The 18,409-nt window shown below is 36.8% G+C and overlaps 1 pseudogene; it reads left to right on the top strand.

Moving 5' to 3' along the window:
- Positions 1 to 215: 215 nt before the first annotated feature.
- Positions 216 to 16,761, top strand: LOC114717705 (receptor-like protein kinase FERONIA; annotated as a pseudogene).
- Positions 16,762 to 18,409: the final 1,648 nt, after the last annotated feature.

The following is an 18,409-nucleotide window of genomic DNA, read 5'->3' on the forward strand; positions in this document are numbered from 1 at the left end:
CAAGACGAATCTGTTCCAGCTACGGCACTTAATCTCTTTCTGCCCCGCAAGTCCCCTACACCAGGGCTCGTATCTCTCGCTCTCAGTTCTCATATTCATTCCCTGTCTCTCCCGGCCAGAAATTCCTTCGTCTCTTCCTCTACCCAGCTTCGTACCCGGGTTTTGATCGTTTCGATGCCTTCTTCACTGTCAAATCTGTTGGGTGCTCCAAATCTGGTGGGTCCACACTCCTTAAGGATTTCAATGCTTCGGTCACGGCCGATGCTCACCGGGAAGATACCATCCTCATAGAATATTGCGTCAACGTCGGCGATGGCGAGAGGCTCAACTTAACTTTCACTCCCAATTCAACGCGCCCAGATTCTTATGCGTTTGTTAATGGAATTGAGATTGTCTCCATGCCCGAGGATCTCTATTACACCAAACCCGACGACTTAGGATTCAAATTAATTGGTTCGGTGGGTGGGTTTATCATCTCCGACAGCATTGCTCTTTAGCCAGAGTACAGGCTAAACGTCGGTGGCAGACGAATCTCAGCTACGAAAGACACGGGAATGCTCCGATCTTGGGATAGCGATAACAGTTTCGTTGTCAAAAGTTATTTTCTACCTGTTGATGTTGAAGGTGAGGGAAGACCCCTGATGTTCACTAAAGTTTCTATTTACACAGCACCTGAGGAACTCTATCGAACAGAACGCGATATGGGAAAGAATAAAACTTTGAACATGAACGCTAACCTTACTTGGGAGTTTCCCGTTGATTCAGGCTTTACCTACATGCTGAGACTCCATTTTTGTAAGCTTAATCCAGATATCAACGATTCCTACAGCAGAATGTTTGATATTTACATGGCCGACCAGTTAGCTGAGCATAGTGCGAGGGTGTTAAATTGGGCAAAGGGAAAAGCAGTTCCGGTATACAAAGAGTATGCCGTGATTGTTCCAGGTAATGGAAAACCAGCTTCTCTTTCACTCAAAATGCATCCTGAACCCCCACCGGAATTTGACTACGGTGACGCATTCTTGAATGGACTCGAGATTTTCAAGATCAGTGATTCACAGAATAATCTCGCCGGACCTAACCTTGATTCTCTTCCACCACCCCGTCCCAATCCTAATGATCTACACCAAAAACATGCCATAGAAAACAGAAGCAAGATTGTAATCGGGGTTATTGTCGGTGTTGCAGCTTCCATCATTATTCTGATTTCCTGTATCTCATTCTTCCTCATCACTCGTGGGAAGAACATCAAGAACATCAAGTCGAGTGATGGAACTTGTAAATATATTACTAATGGCTCACTTGTACCGACGGAATTGTGCCATCGCTTTTCCATTGCTGAGGTCAGAGCCACCACCAACAACTTCGATGAACTCTTCATCATCGGCGTCGGAGGATTCGGGAACGTCTACAAAGGTTACGTTAACGACGGTCAAACTCCGGTTGCAATCAAACGACTCAAACAACGGTCGCACCAGGGGGCTCCATGAGTTCCGAACAGAGATTGAAATGTTGTCCCAACTTCGTCACAATCACTTGGTATCTCTCATTGGCTACTGCATCGACGGCAACGAAATGATCCTCGTCTATGAGTTCATGGCTCGGGGGACCCTCCGTGAGCATCTTTACAATTCTAACAACCACCCCCTTTCCTAGAAGTAGAGGCTGAAAATTTCCCTGGGTGCAGCGCGAGGACTGCATTATCTTCATACAGGTGCGATATGAAATATCACTCACCGTGACGTGAAGATGACGAACATTTTACTTGACGAAAAATGGGTGGCTGAGTTTTCTGACTTCGGATTATCCAAAATAGGACCCACAGGGATATCCAAGTCTCACATTACCACAATGGTGAAAGGAAGCATTGGTTATTTGGATCCATAATACTATAAATGACAAAGGTTGACTCTAAAGTCTGATGTTTATTCGTTTGGCGTGGTATTACTCGAAGTATTGTGTGGGAGGCCACCTTTCTTACCAACTCTGGAGAAGAAGAAGGCAAGCTTAGTAGAATGGGTCAGAAAATGCCATCATGAGGGCGTGATTTGTGAAACTGTTGATTCGTTCATAATAGAAAGTATCAGACCAGAGAGCCTTAAAGCATTCAACGACATGGCATTAAAATGTTTGGAAGATGTCCCAAATGTTTGAAGTTGAGTGGGGCCTAAAATCTGCGTTGCAGCTACAAGAAAGTGCAGAGGAAACTGAAGAAGAAGAAGAAAAACATGAGGAAGAAAGGGCTCTATTAACAGAAGTTACTGATGTGGAAGAAAGTAATAAAGTTGGTTTCAATAATGTAGAAACCAGTTTTTCTCCATGGAATAATGTTAACGGTCAAGTTTGATCGAAATATATGCGACGGTGGAAAGACAAATAGTATTGAATTGCGCTACCCACAATACAACAATAACAACAACAAGCCTTATCCCACTAGGTGGGGTCGGCTACATGAATCACATGACGTCATCGTGCTCTGTCAACAACCCAGTCCTTAGATATGTTGTTGACTAGGAGGTCGCGTTCAATGACCTCATTAAGCGTTCTTCTTGGTCTTCCTTTGCTCCTTTTTATGGGACTCCATCTTATCTAATCCACCCTCCTCACCAGGGCTTCCAATGGCCTTCTTTGCACATGTCCAAACCATCTTAAGCGATTTTCAACCATTTTCTCTTGGATAAGTGCCGCATCAACTCTTGCTCTGATATTTTCATTTCGAATCCTATCTTTTCTTGTATGACCACACATCTATCTCAACATCCTCATTTTTGCTACCCCAACTTTGTGCTCTTGTTTCCCCTTTATGGCCCAACATTCACTACCATACAACATAGCCAGTCTTATAGCAGTCTGATAATATTTTCCTTTAAGTTTCTCAGGTACCTTCTTATCGCAAATAACTCCGGTAACTTTCCTCCATTTTAACCAGCCAGTTTGTATTCTATGAGAAACGTCTCCATCAATTTCCCCATCCTCCTGTATAATGCATCCTAGGTATTTAAACTTTGATACTTGAGGAATGATTTTCTCCCCCATCTTCACCTCCAAATCCCCATTGCCTTGCCTCCCCCCAAAATCACAATGTATATATTCTGTTTTGTTCCTGCTCAAGCGGAAACCTTTCAACTCCAACGTCCTTCTCCATAACTCCAATCTAATGTAATCTCTTCTTTTGATTCCGCCATGAGAAATATATCATCCGCAAAAAGCATGGACTTAGGGATTCTTTCTTGAATAGATTTAGTTAAAACATCCAGAACAATGTTGAACAAGTACGGACTCAAAGAGGATCCCAAATGTAGGCCAATCTGAATAGAGAAGTCCTTTGTCTCACCTCCAGGCATCCTTACACTGGTAGTTACCCCCTCATACATATCTTGTATGACTTTGATATAAGCAACCCGTACACCTTTTTTTTCCAAAGCCTTCCACATTACTTCTCTTGGCACATGATCGTAAGCCTTTTCCAGGTCAATAAAGACCATATGTAAATCCCTTCTTTTACTTCTATATCTTTCCATTAACCCTCTTAGTAAATAGATTGCTTCCGAAATGGATCTCCCTAGTATAAATCCAAATTGGTTTTCTGAAATAGAAGTCTCCAGCCTCAACCTATATTTCATCACTTTTTCCCACAACTTCATTGTATGACTCATAAGTTTTATCCCTCTGTAGCTTGCACAGTTTTGAATGTCTCCTTTATTCTTGTAAATAGGAACTAAAATGCTTCTCCTCCACTCATCCGGCATATTCTTAGAGCGTAAAATTTCATTAAAAAGCTTGGTTAGCCACACCTCACCCTCATCTCCCAGACATTTCCAAACTTCAATAGGGATACCATCAGGCCCAACAGCTTTTCCATTGTCCATTTTCTTGAGAGCTGCCTTAACCTCTCCGATACGGATCCTGCAGTAGAAAGCCAAATTCTGATCATCTTCGTTAATTAGCAAGTCCTGTAAGTTCTGAGTCACATAATTGCTTCCCTCATTAAACAACTTGTAAAAATAAGCCTCCCATCTGTCCTTAATATCACCATCAGTAACTAATACTTTACCATCTTCATCCTTTATACACTTTACTTAGTCCAAATCTCTCTTTTTCCTCTCCCTTTGCTTCGCAATCTTGTAAATATTTCTTTCTCCCATCTTTGTTCCTAACTCTTGATAAAAACCCTTCATAAGCTTTAGTACGTGCTTCGCTCACTGCTTTCTTCGTCTCTTTTTTAGCCAACTGATACTTTTCCTGGTTTTCTACACTATTGCACGAGTGTATGGCCTTAAAACAATCTCTTTTCTGTTTGACTTTCTCTTGCACACTCTTATCCCACCACCAAGTCTCCTTATCTCTCTGATCAGGACCTTTGGATTCTCCTAAAATTTCTTTACCTACCAAACGAACCCTTGTAGCTATCTCTTCCCACATCATGTTTGCATTTCCCTACGACTCCCAAATCCCTTCCTCCACAAGGGTCCTTTTGAATAACTCTCGTTTCTCACCCTTTAACTGCCACCACCTAACCCTGGGTTTTACCCTAGTACTCTTAAAACGTACATCAAGAATAAGTACTCTATGTTGGGCAGTCACCCCATCTCCTAGAATCACTTTGCAATTAGTACACAATCTTCTGTCTGGATTTTTAACCAAAAAGAAATCAATCTGTGATTTTGAGACACCACTTTTGTACGTGATTAAATGCTCCTCTCGCTTCTTAAAACAAGTGTTGACAATCTTAAGATTATATGCAAGAGAAAAGTCGAGAATAGATTGTCCTCCACTATTAAGCTCCCCAAAACCAAAACCACCATGGGTCCCGCTGAATTGTCCTACTTCCTTATTGACATGTCCATTAAGGTCCCCACCGATAAAAAAATTTTCTTCGAGTGGTATGCTTTGAACCAACCCCTCCATATCTTCCCAGAACTTATCTTTAAGGTGTGTCTCTGCCCCAACCTGAGGTGCATAGGTACTAATGATATTGATAGTATCTTTTCCAACAATTACTCTTAACGATATTATTTTGTCCTCAAACCTTTTAACCTCTACCACGTTTCTTTTTCATGTTCCATCAACGATGATACCAACCCCATTCCTTGCACTCACCTTTCCTGTATACTAAAGTTTATACTCTCCAAGTTCCTTGGCATCTTCTCCAGTCCATTTGGTTTCTTGGAGGCACAAGATATTAATCCTTCTGTCCCTCATAACTCCTGCTACTTCCATAGATTTCTTATTCAGCGTCCCAATATTCCAAGTGCCGAATCTAATCTCAGTCTCATGAACTAACTTCTTTAGCCGCCTCCGTCCAAGAGAGTGCGGTAGCCCTCGCTCATTTAACACTACATCCAGGCGACAATGCAGCGGCTCTAGCACATTTCTCATTGTACTCAAGCCATACAGTGCGACACTTCTAGGCAACGACCTAGCATTAGCGTAATTACTTCGTTGATCCATGTTCATGAGATTCGACGGGTTTTTACATTGGCTGTCGAGGGCCTAACACAACCCTCCTCCTTTATTTGGGCTTAGGACCGGCTATACAATATAGGTGGAGTCTGTGCTACCCACAATAAATTGTCAATTTCTTTCATAAAGCAATAATCATTATTTTTGTCATTTTGCTAGAATTATACTACTCCAGTCCTAAATATAAGACCTGTTTTGCAGTGTAAATTACACTACAAAATGGGTCTTATATATAAGACCGGAGGAGTATTCAAATTTGAAATTACAATTGTTGATCCTTTTAAAATTGCACCCTTGTTAAATTGAGTAAGGGTAAGGCATTGGTTCCTTTTATACTTTGTTTGGTCATATAAAATTGGTATATATTTTTGATTTTATATATTGCTAAGTTATTATATGGGAAATAAAAAAACCATTATGAATTACTACATTATTTCTTAACTTAATTATCAAATTTAGTGATAAATTAATATTCTCCCATAGTCATATACTGGACTCAAAATTGTCAACCGATGAGAATTTATCTTGAATTCATTATAATATGCATGAAGCGTGTATGTGTAATAGTTATATAGAACAATAGTGCATGTGTGATAATAGTAATATAGGGCAAAATTATTTAAAAAAAGTTTGAGATGATAAATTGGGTTAATATAATTTTGATCCCTCAAGTTTACTCTCATTTTGGTTTTAGTCCCTCAAGCTTCAACTCAGAGGTTTTGGTCCCTCAAAGGGCAAAATGATCTAGGTTTTTATTAAATTATAGGAACTAATGTTTTAAATAAAAAGAAATTTGAGGGACCAAAACCTATGGTTTGAAATTGGAGATACCAAAACCAAAATTATGAAAAACTTGAAAGACCAAAAATTATATTAATCTTGGTAAATTTCTTAGTCTTAAAAGTTCTCCCAATTTTTGATTGGTTCTTAGAGATTTGTTTCACCTTGATTTATACTAGTTTCGGCTAGTCTCCTCTCATTTAATGTGGCTTGATTTATCTTTGATGTGTTAACTAAGTAAGTTTTCCAAAGTGCTTACATACTATCTATGCCTTAATTAATACACCGTGCAGAAATACTAACTAGTTAATCTTTGGAGCAAAATATGAAACACATTTCCCCCAATTGTCATTTGGACTAATGAGTTAATCTACTCACGTATATGAAAAATCTAGAATTCTCAATATACAGCTTAAAAGAGTTTTTTTTCCCTAATCACTAATACGTCTATCTTAAGTGCTAATGTGTTAATGTGTGCATGGTTGAGTTTCTAGTCAGAAAAGGTCTCCAACGGCTAAACATAGTTAGTTTCTAAAAGCAACTTACAACTAGTTCTTTCTAATAGTTATTTCACATATTGATTTATAAATATGCCACTCTAAACAAGTTTAAAGTGCAAGGAAAAGGAGGAAACATGAGAAAAATTTGAGATGATTAAATTGGGATGATTATATTCATATCTATATATCCTCAATCATAAAATCACTCCTCTTGAGCCATCAATTATCATTCTCTCGTCCAATTCTTTACAAGAGTTTTCGTCAGTAATTTGTGTAACCACGAGAGAGTGTTCCCTTGGGATTAAGGGCAAGATTGACCTTGGAAAGAATTGTGGTGATGTTTTACGCGTCCAAATCAAACTTAAGGAATTGCAAAGACATGCTAAGATCAAACTCAAAGGGTTTTAGCAATTTTGCAAGTGTCTGGATCAAACATATGTGAGATATAATGAAAAATCCCAGAAGATTTTCTGGGGACTAGACATAGACCAAGGGTTATAGTTTGGATGCTCTTCTCTTTTATATTTGTATCCATTCTAGCACAATTATTCATATTGATTTTTGCATTACTTGCTTATTTGTTTCTGCACTAATTGTTGTTAAACTTCTTTTGTTACACAGCATGCAGAGGGGGGGACAGGTGTATTATTTCTTCAATAGAACATTAAGAAATATTTATAAGCTAATAATCCCTTACTAACACTCAATCAGTTACACACAATCTGTAACTAAAATAGGATATGTGCTAAAACTAATACAACTAACTTGTATGATTTACACCCCACCTAAAGAATATCCTTGTCCATAAGGATGATGTTGGATGGCGGAGCAGAACAATCAAATGTGGGAAACTGTTGTTTCAAGAAGGAAAGATCCTCCCAACTAGTGTCCCTAGGTCTACTATGATTCCAGTGAACCATAACTAGACAATGAACCACACTTGACAAGCTTATGGCAAAGAATACACTCAAGTTCAAGAGAAAATTGACCCTCAACATTTATCATAGGCAATGAAATAGCAACTGGAAGGCCTTGACTAACACATTTTTGGAACAATGAAACATGAAAGACTAGATGCACTTTTGTTTCAAGGAGCAGTTTAAGTTCATCGGCAACCTTCCCAACTCGTTTAATGACTTCAAATGGTTCAAAATACCAGGTAGCAAGCTTATATAATGCAGAATTATAGATTAAATTTCTATGAAAGGGGTGGAACTTAATATAAACAATGTCTCCTATCGAAAATTTCCTTTCAATATAGTGCTTATTGACTTGCGGGATCATGCGATGTTGAGCTTTCAAGAGTATGTCTTTTAACACCTGAATGTTTGTCTCACTTGACATGCACAGGTGATCAACAAGATCATTTAATGAATCTTTAAGTAGATAACGTAAATGAATTGATGGAGGGACACCATAAACCGCCTCAAATGGATTCATGCTATAAAAGAATGGTAAGTAGTATTATACCATAGTGCAACCAAAGAAAGCCAATAAACCCATTACTTTGTAAAGTCACCAGTCACACATCTTAGGTAACATTCAAGGAAATGATTTAGAACCTCAATTTGGCCTTCTGACTATGGATGATAGGTTGAATAGTAATTCAACTTAACGCCATAGAGCTAAAAGAGTTCTTTTCAAAATTTCCCATAAAAAAAGGGATCACAATTAGTCACAATGGACTTGGAAAACTTGTGAAGTTTAACAATATTATCAAGAAAGAGACAAGCTACATCTGAAGCTGAAAATGGATGTTTAAGTGGCATGAAATGTGCAACTTTGTTAAGTCTATCAACAACTACCAAAATGACTGTTTTAAAATATAAGAGAGGCAAGCCACTAATAAAATTCATAGAAAACTCAGACCACACATGATTTAGAATAGACCAAGGTTGTAACAACCCAAGTGAAGCAACATGTTCAGATTTAAAATGCTAACAAGTAGAACATGAACTAATAAACCCTTTCACATCATGCTACATTCCTTTTCAATAAAAAACAAAGGCAAGCCTTTTATATGTAGTAGTGGTGCTAGAGTGTCCTCTTGTATGATCTGAATGAAAGAAGGAAAGCAAGTTATGTCATAACGAGTGATCAATACCCACTACCAATTTTCTATTCCGCTTTAACAATTGTTGCAGCCATGTATACTTGGACCGAGAAGTAGGATCGTGCTCTGAATCTTTAATAAGTTGATGCACATGATCACTAATAACCTATGTTTGTTTCACTTTAGTATGTAATTAAGTTCTAAGAACTAATATATAGCTAATTGAACATCAAATTGACGATAAAGGGCATTCACAGCTTCATTATCTTTCCCTTTAGTATACTGAATCTGATAAGTTAGTTCTCATAACTTGTTGAGCCACTTAAATTGATCTGACGACATTGATTTCTGCTTTAATAAATGCTTCAAGGGTAAATGATCTATCCTGGTAGTAAAAATATAGCCAACCAAGGAAGATCTTTGTTGCTGTACAGGAAATATAATTGCTGTAGGTTCACGTTCATAAGCAGATAATGACTGTTTTTGAGGACTAAGAAGCTTGCTGGGAAAAGTAATTGGACAGCCTTGCTGTGTAAGAATAGCACCCAAGTCTTCAATTCATCTATATCTAAGGAGTTTCATTCCAATTGGACATAATTAGACTCCAGGGCACCAGCATGCAAGTCCAAACGATGCTCAAGATCATCGATACATTCACCAGATCTTGTTCCCAGCATGATAGTGGTGTGGCTAGAAAGTCAACTTTGATGCCAAATTGTTATGTAGCACACAGAGAGAGAAGCATGTGTGTATTATTTCCTCAACAGAACACAGAAATTCCAATTAAGGGATATTTATCAGCTAGCAATCCTTTACTAACACTTCATCAATTATACAATCTATAACTGAAATGGGACATGTGCTAAAATTAATGCAAATAACTCATAAAAACTTTTCTTAAGTTGTAAAAATTTTTATTGATTATCAAATTCACCTACTCTTGAATGCCAAGCGAATCTAATATAAATAATTGATGATAATGTTTGACTAAAATGTATTTCAAATAATTTTAGAATATCTCAAAGTGTTTACAAAAAATTTGAGCCCAATGTCATCTCAACCTTTCTTAACCTAGAATCTACAACTTTTCTACCCTTGAGTTTATCAATCTTCAATCTAGGTAAAATTGCAACACAAAAAAAAAAAAGAAGACAATATTTAAAGCAAGGACCTCAAGACGACTTGTTGAAAAGTAAACCACGGAGATCCAGTGTTTTCTAATAAATAAATAAATGAATAAATATTTTGTTTTTCAATTTACACATAGATCATTTGAATGCATAAAAGACAATATTTAAATCAAATCTCTTATATTTATTATGTTAAATTTTTAATTACACACGGTTATGTGTCCTAATTTTAAAATATTATGATTAAACTATAAATTCATATAAAAATAAAAGACAAATAGTCATGTATGATTAGAGAACTTAAGCTAATGAAAGTAAGGGATATGATGTAAGTATTTTCTTTTTATGTTTGTAAAATATTTAAATTTATTAACTTAAATTAATTTTAAGCTAAATAATTAATTTCACTATTCTATACGAAAATAATTTTATAAAAGGCTAAATTAAGCTTTTATCATTCTTTGTATGATTTTTCATTCTAGTTTTATCTTTAGTGGGGAAACCATACAAGGATAAAGGTGTGGTGGGATGTATCTCATTCAAGGGGATGGTAATGAAACGGAAGACTGACAGGAAGGCACTGAGGCAGTGGTGAAAATGAATGCGGTACATCGTATTGATTTTGCTAAATGGACCAATCAAATATCACACTATTGTTAGAGATCATTATTGTTTGGTCCTTATATTATACTAGCTCACATCCTTAATATAAGATCTATTTAATTAATTTGGATAGACTACGAAAAAAAGTTACATTCATTATTTGTCAAAAATATATGTTGATTTTGTTAAAATGCTCTCTTAAATTATTGGGATTGAAATCACCTTTTAATGCAAACTTCGTTAACATATGTAATGAATAAGTTTAGTTTGGATAAATGAGGAAGACAACATAGATTGATGTATTATATTTAAGGTAAATTCAATTCTTCTACTAGCGTTTATATTAGGACACGAGATACAGTAATAAAAACCAAAAATTCAGTTCAACTCAAATTGCAGACAATAAGTGAAAACATTTCTTTCTCTTTGGTATAAAGAAGAGAAAATGACAACAACAAAAACGAACAAAGAGATCTTTTTTTTAAACCAGCAAACGACGAAAGAGATCACTAAAACTAACGGTAATGATACATATATTAATGGGGGAAAATTCATAGGAAAAAATCACTTTCCACGCACAAATCCAAGGGACCCTTGATGCCAAAGTTAGTGAAGGGATGCCTTGAGTACTGGGATTTGAAGGATTCCAAATGGGACCGGTACAGGTTTTGCACCGGTTCTTTACATATACAATATAACGAAGATTATTTATACTGGACATCTTCTTCTTCTTCTTTTTTTTTGGTGAAGACTGGACATCTTCGTATCAACTCTAGAAGTTAATATAAATAATTAAAAAATAAATTTAAAAATAGTACTACCTCTTGTCCTTAATATAAGAACTGGTTGACTATTTAAATAAATTAAGAAAATTTATTAAGTTAATTATTGTAATAAATAGGTGTTATCTTACCTAAAATATTCTTACTAATTAAGTGTATTACCTATGACTATCATTATTACAATGACTGCCTTAGAAAAAAAAATAAACATAAGAAACAAAGTGGATTGAGATCTTATATTTAGAATAAAAAATATCAAATTAGTTTTTATATTAAGGATCGAGATAGTATTTAAAGTTCTCTTTACATCGGCTCCTTGAAAATCTGGTTTAAACGACCCTTATCTGCATCAATTATATCAAAGGACCGATCTGGAGTAAGTTTATTGGGTAGTTGAAGAAACCACCCTTTTATTTCCCTCCCCTTAATTTTTTTTTTTTTTGCCCTTGCTCCCCTTAATTTTTTCAGCTTATATAACATAACATTTCTAAATTTCAAAAGTCATCATGTCATATCATTATCTATTCAAATTCTGAACCATCATCATTTTTTTCCCGAAAGTCGTCATCTTCCTCCTCCTGCTGGTCATGGTCAGGGTGAAGCGCCACAAAATAATACCGATGCGTCCTCCCTTTCCTTGCTTAGTCCTAGTAACTATTGAGTGCGGTATCTGAAGGATTGCCGCGTATATGTACACACCCAGCCAAAAGATAGAACTTATACCTAATGTATATATCGTCGTCTTTTTTTTTTTCCTTCAATGTAAGTAATTTGCTTTTAGCTAATGTATGCACTCCCACCACCCATTAAGCCGAAAACCGGCCAACCGGCCATCAGTCCGGTCCGATTTAATGGATAAACCGGGAGGAAATTGACTCGGTATGGATCGGAATGAACTGGTATAAACCGGTTACAACCCGCGTAACCCACCGAGTTCAAGGGTTGTCCGAGTCGTCTTTTGAAAAAATCCAGATGCCAAAAAATCACAGAACGATTGGGGAGGCTGAAGAAGAAAGGGGGGTTTGAAGACGAAGAGAATACCAACATAAATTGCACTGAAACTTAAATCTCTTTCAGAGATCTAGATCTCAGGAGTAGCCAAGAAACTTCAGGGCAAGTAAGAAATTGAAAAGAAAATGTGGAGGAAAACCTGGGACTTAGATGATTTCATGAGAAGGTTCGAGGGAGACGCCAGAGATGATGGAGGGAGAAGAAGAACGATAGAAAGGGAGGCGATGGTGGAGATTAATCAGAGACGGTGGCCTTTGGGATGATGGTGACGCTCACTTGTTGATCTGTCGACGCTGTCTCAGTATCAAGGCATGAGAAAATTAGACACGACTGAAAGCAAAATGGTGAAAAAGAAAAGAACTTACAAGGTACTCTATTAACCAGAAAAACAAAAAAGAAGACGGAAGAGTGAAACTAGAATAAAGATGGGTACATTGGTTCACCTTCCCATCAAATAAAATAAAATAAAAACACACACAAATCGAGATTGTATATCAGACAAAGCAAACCATTAATAAAACACCTCCGTAGCCTCTTGTTTTTCTTGGGGTTGGTTCATATCTCTTCAATGAGACATGACGCGTCTGCCCCGTAACAGTCCCTCAATGTACATATGATTATATTTTAAATTTAATTAAAAAATCTTTGATTATTTATATTTAAATATTAATATTTTTAATTAATTATATTATTTTATTAATGACCGGTCTGACTCCAGTCTGACTCCGGTTTGACCCACTAACCCTTAAACCACTGTTTCGACCGATTCAATGACCGGTCCGGTTTTCAGTACCTTGGTTTATTGATATGTGCTTGTCTTTTTATTTTACTTGCTCAATCTGAGAAACCATAAAACTAAGAAATATATGGATATAAAATCAAGCCCTAAAACAAACACAGAGAAACTAACTAACATGAACCCAAATCCTCAACCAAATTTTGTGCAAATTTGTCCTAATCCTCCAATACTTTTTTATAAAACTATTATTAAAATAATAAGCATAAAGTGATAAATCTAAAGTAATCAATTAAATTTCATCCGAACAATTTAGAACTTTGGGAAAAAGATAGTGAAAAAATCATTCCAAAATATCACTCCCTCTGGTCTAAATGTATGAGTTAGATAAGTAACTCATAGAGATTAAATATCAAATAAGTTAATCGTTTGTGAAATATATATGTGTTGGTTTTAACAAAATATCTCTATAAGTTACTTATCTAACTCAAATATTTAGACCAGAGGGAGTGATATCTTGGAATGATTCTTTCACTATCTTTTTTCCAAAGTTCTAAATTGTTTAGATGAAATTTAATTGATAAGTTAGTCGTTTGTAAAATATGTGTTGATTTAACAAAATATCTCAATAATTTATTTACATCAGAACTTATCCTTTTTATAGAAATTCCTTTAACAGGTGCAAGCAATAAAATTTTTTTAAAAAAAATGATAAAGGATAAAGTACCACAAAATACTCCTAATCTTATTTCTCATGTGCACTTATCATCATAATCTTTTTATTGGTGCAATTTATCCAAGAAAGCTTATGTGTGATCATAAATTTAAAAGATAAAATGAAGCAGATTTTTACATTTCATTAAAAAAAAACTCTAATAAGCTCCTACGGGTATAAATCTTAACATTGCACAACAAAATGTGACCAGTAAGGATTGAGATGAAAGAGTCCTGTGACGGAAAAGAACATGGACTCGTGGAGTGGATCCCCTAAATTGTTGCCCAATCGCATATATTGTCCATGTCCCCATGACCGTTTATGAGATTCACAGCTATTATTGGTCCACTTGGCATGGAAGTACTTAAGTCTACGGACGATTTTTATTTTGGTATAGACTTTGAACTTTTAGCCTCCCGCGAAGCTTCCCAGCAAGCAACCACCAGCATTCGTTAACCCAACTCCTACTTGTCGGGAACAGATTTCAGTTTCTGCACTACAAAATTTACATCCATCAAAACCAGGCTTCGTCTGCTTCTTCAAGAGATGAGCTTCAATAATCACGCCAGTTCTGCATCATTAAGAACCATCTTCTTCCTCTGTTTCCCCCTGCTTTACGCTTCCCCACTTGCTTCTTTTTACACCCCCGATGATCTTTTAAGCATTAACTGTGGCAGCTCCGGCAACTCAACGGGAAATGGTCGGACATGGACCGGAGACAACGATTCAAAGTTCTTATCCAAAAAGACAAATCTGTTCCAACTACGGCACTTACTCAATCTCCTTCTGCCCAGCAAGTCCCCTACACCACGGCTCGTCTCTCTCGCTCTCGGTTCTATATTCATTCCCTGTCTCTCCAGGCCAGAAATTCCTTCGTCTCTTCTTCTACCCAGCTTCGTACCCGGGTTTTGATCGTTTCGATGCCTTCTTCACTGTCAAATCTGGTGGGTTTCATACTCCTTAAGGATTTCAATGCTTCGGTCACGGCCGATGCTGACCGTGAAGATACCATGTTCACAGAATATTGCGTCAATGTCGGGGATGGCGAGAGGCTCAACTTTAACTTTCACTCCCAATTCAACACACCCAGATTCTTATGCGTTTGTTAATGGAATTGAGATTGTCTCCATGCCTGAGGATCTCTATTACACCAAACCCGACGATTTGGGATTCAAATTAATTGGTTCGGTGGGCAGGTTTAGCATATCCGACGACGTTGCTCTCCAGACACGGTACAGGCTAAACGTGGGTCGAAGCCAAATCTCACCCACGAAAGACACGGGAATGCTCCGGTCTTGGGACAGCGATGACAGTTTCTTTGTTGGAAGTTCTTTTCTACCTGCTGATTTGGAAGGTGAAAGAAGACCCCTGATGTTCACGAAAGTTCCTAATTACACAGCACCTGAGGAACTCTATCGAACAGAACGCGATATGGGAAAGCATAAAAATGTGAAAATGAACACTAACCTTACTTGGAAATTTCCTGTCGTTTCAGGCTTTACGTACATGCTGAGACTCCATTTTTGCGAGCTTAATCCAGATATCAACATTCCCTACAACAGGATATTTGATATTTACATAGCCGACCAGTTAGCTGAGGATGGTGCGAATGTTTTAAATTGGGCAAAGGGAAAAGGAGTCCCGGTATATAGAGACTATGCCGTAATTGTTTCAGGTGATGCAAAACCAGCTTCTCTTTCACAATGCATCGTGACTTGCAATCACCGTTAGAGTACAATGACGCGTTCTTAAATGGGCTTGAGATTTTCAAGATCAGTGATTCACAAAGTAATCTAGCCGGACCTAACCCTGATCCTCCTCCACCTCGTCCCAATCCTAATGATCTACCCCAAAAGCAAGCAAGAAAAAACAGAAGCAAGAATGTAATCGGGGTCATTGTGGGTGTTTCAGCTTCCATCGTCATTCTGATTTCCAGCATCGCATTCTTCCTCATCACTCGTGGGAAGAACATCAAGTTGAGTAATGGAACTTGTAAGTGTATTACTAATGGCTCAGTTGTGCTGACGGAACTCTGTCATCGCTTTTCAATTGCGGAGGTCAGAGCCGCCACCAACAACTTCAATGAACTCTTCATCATCGGCGTCGGAGGATTCGGCAACGTCTAGAAAGGTTATGTTAACGACGGTCAAACTCCGTTGCAATCAAACACTCAAACAAGGGTCGCAGCAAGGGCTCCATGAGTTCTGAACAGGGATTGAAATGTTGTCCCAACTCCGTCACAATCACTTTGTATCTCTCATTGGCTACTGCAACGATGGCAACGAAATGATCCTCATCTACGATTTCATGGCTTGGGGGACCCTACGTGACCATCTCTACGAGTCTAATCAGCTCCTGCTTTCTTGGCATCAAAGGCTGGAGATTTGTCTGGGTGCAACACGACGACTGCACTATTTACATACAAGTGCAAAGCACGCTATCATTCACCGTGACATCAAGTCAACAAACATCCTGATAGATGAGAACTGGATGGCCAAGATTTCAGATTTCGGACTCTCCAAAATAGGACCCTCAGGAATTATGAGATCCAACATTAACATAAGCACAGTAGTAAAAGGAAACATTGGATATTTAGATCCAGAGTATTACATGTGTCAAAGGTTGACGGAGAAGTCAGATGTGTATTCCTTTGGAGTGGTCCTTCTGGAGGTATTGTGTGGAAGGCCTCCTATCATTCGTACAGTGGAGAGGCAGCAACAAAACCTAGTAGAGTGGGTTCGAAGATGTGTTAATGAGAATAAGATTTATGAGACGGTGGATCCATTCATCAAGGAAAGTATAACGCCCGAAAGCTTGAAGGAATACACGGAGATTGCTTTACAGTGCTTAGCTGATGATGGAAATGAACGGCCGTCCATGGCTGATGTGATGTTGGGCCTCAAGTCTGTGATGGAGATGCTGAACAGAGCAAAGATGGCAGAGCTTGGTGGGACTCTAAATGAAGATATTACTTTTGAAGAAGGGTAGGCTTTCAATGGGTGGTGGCCATTTACAACCTTGTGTGGTCCCTCATTGTTCACCAACATCACTGCATGCACCATCACTACAATATTGTTTTGTTTTTTAGTAAATCTTCCAAGCAAGTTGCAAAGCGCAATTGTAATTAAACAAAAGGCACTTTTGGCCTACAAAATTATAGTTTTTAATGGGGAAAATTCCAACAAAATAATTTTTGAATTTCAAAATCCCCATAAGGTCACATGAATTTAACAATTTCTAAATTGATGATAATGACTAAATTATAATTTTGAAATGTTGGTGAATTTTTAATTTTTTTCCTCACCGCCGGTCAATCGATTGTTAACAACTCATGCTGGAGTTCAGGTGGGCTGTTGGGCACTGAAGTTTAGGCAACTGTTAACTTTTTTTTTAGGACTTTTCAATATTTGTAATGTGTTTAACAACTAACTTTCATGACAATATTCACAACTCTATTAACACCATTAATCACATATTTTTTAGGTTTTTAAACTGAGATTTTTTTAACATTTGTAACGTGATTAACAACCCTTATAATAATATTCACAGCTCTATAATGCCACTAACTATGTGTTTTTAGGTTTTTAAGCTAGGGGTTTTTTTTTAAAAAACATTTATAATGTGAATGACTCTCATGATGATATTTATAACTCTATTCACACCATTAACCATGTTATATGATAGGCATAGCTATACATATTTTGGTTCAAAGGAATTAAGGCAGGGATCTCTGAAAATATTGTGTTTGTATTCATAGTCCTTTTTTTCCCATGCTATTAACTCAACCTTCTGCGTAACTAGTTTGGATGAGCATCCTAACATCATCGGATCTGGACCGTCTAAATCTGATAACAGTCTAGATTTAAAATTTTGAATTAATAATTATTAAATAAAAAATTATTCTTTGAAAAAAAATAACTAAGAGATCGTCTTTATTTTAGATTATATACTTGTTAAAATAATTATTAATAAAAATAAAAAATATCAAACCTGGATCGTCCAAATCAGGTTGTACGGTTCAAATCTCATGAGCATTCAAACTAGTTCTGACCATCCGGACTGCATTTAACCCACCCTGGTGTACATAAAATATAGTAGTATATATTTATATCTATCCAAAGAATATTTGATTTATAAGTAGCTCATAAAGTTTATTGATTGTGTTTAATATATATTTCAATTTAATAGTATTTCATTTAATCAACAATTATGCGATGCATATGGAGAGCACCGCTTTGAGTTATTTGCATATCAAAACTCCGTCTATGTGTTCTTTACAACTTGTATATCGAAAGGCGCATTCAGTTTGGAATAGTCAATGATGGCGTGCTCCGAAAATAAATGTAAAAGTGGTTCATCTAGAGTTTCAGTGCTCATCACTCTAAGTTTATTAGATCTAGACCGTTTGTATTTGATTTGAATGGTCCATATTTAAAATATTAAATTAATTATTTTTAAATAGAAAAAATTTTTTTTAAAAAAATGTGATAGTTAAGAAATTATCTCTATTTTAAATTCTATATATATTAAAATAATTATTTTGAATAAATAAAAATAAAAAAGAAATCAAATTCAGACCATTCAAATGAGATATAAACGATCCAGATCTGATGAGCTTAAACTGATTCTGTCTATC

This window comes from Neltuma alba, unplaced genomic scaffold (assembly GCF_004799145.2).
Source record: "Neltuma alba isolate B1F8T4 unplaced genomic scaffold, ASM479914v2 tig00011770_pilon, whole genome shotgun sequence".
NCBI classification, from domain to species: domain Eukaryota; kingdom Viridiplantae; phylum Streptophyta; class Magnoliopsida; order Fabales; family Fabaceae; genus Neltuma; species Neltuma alba.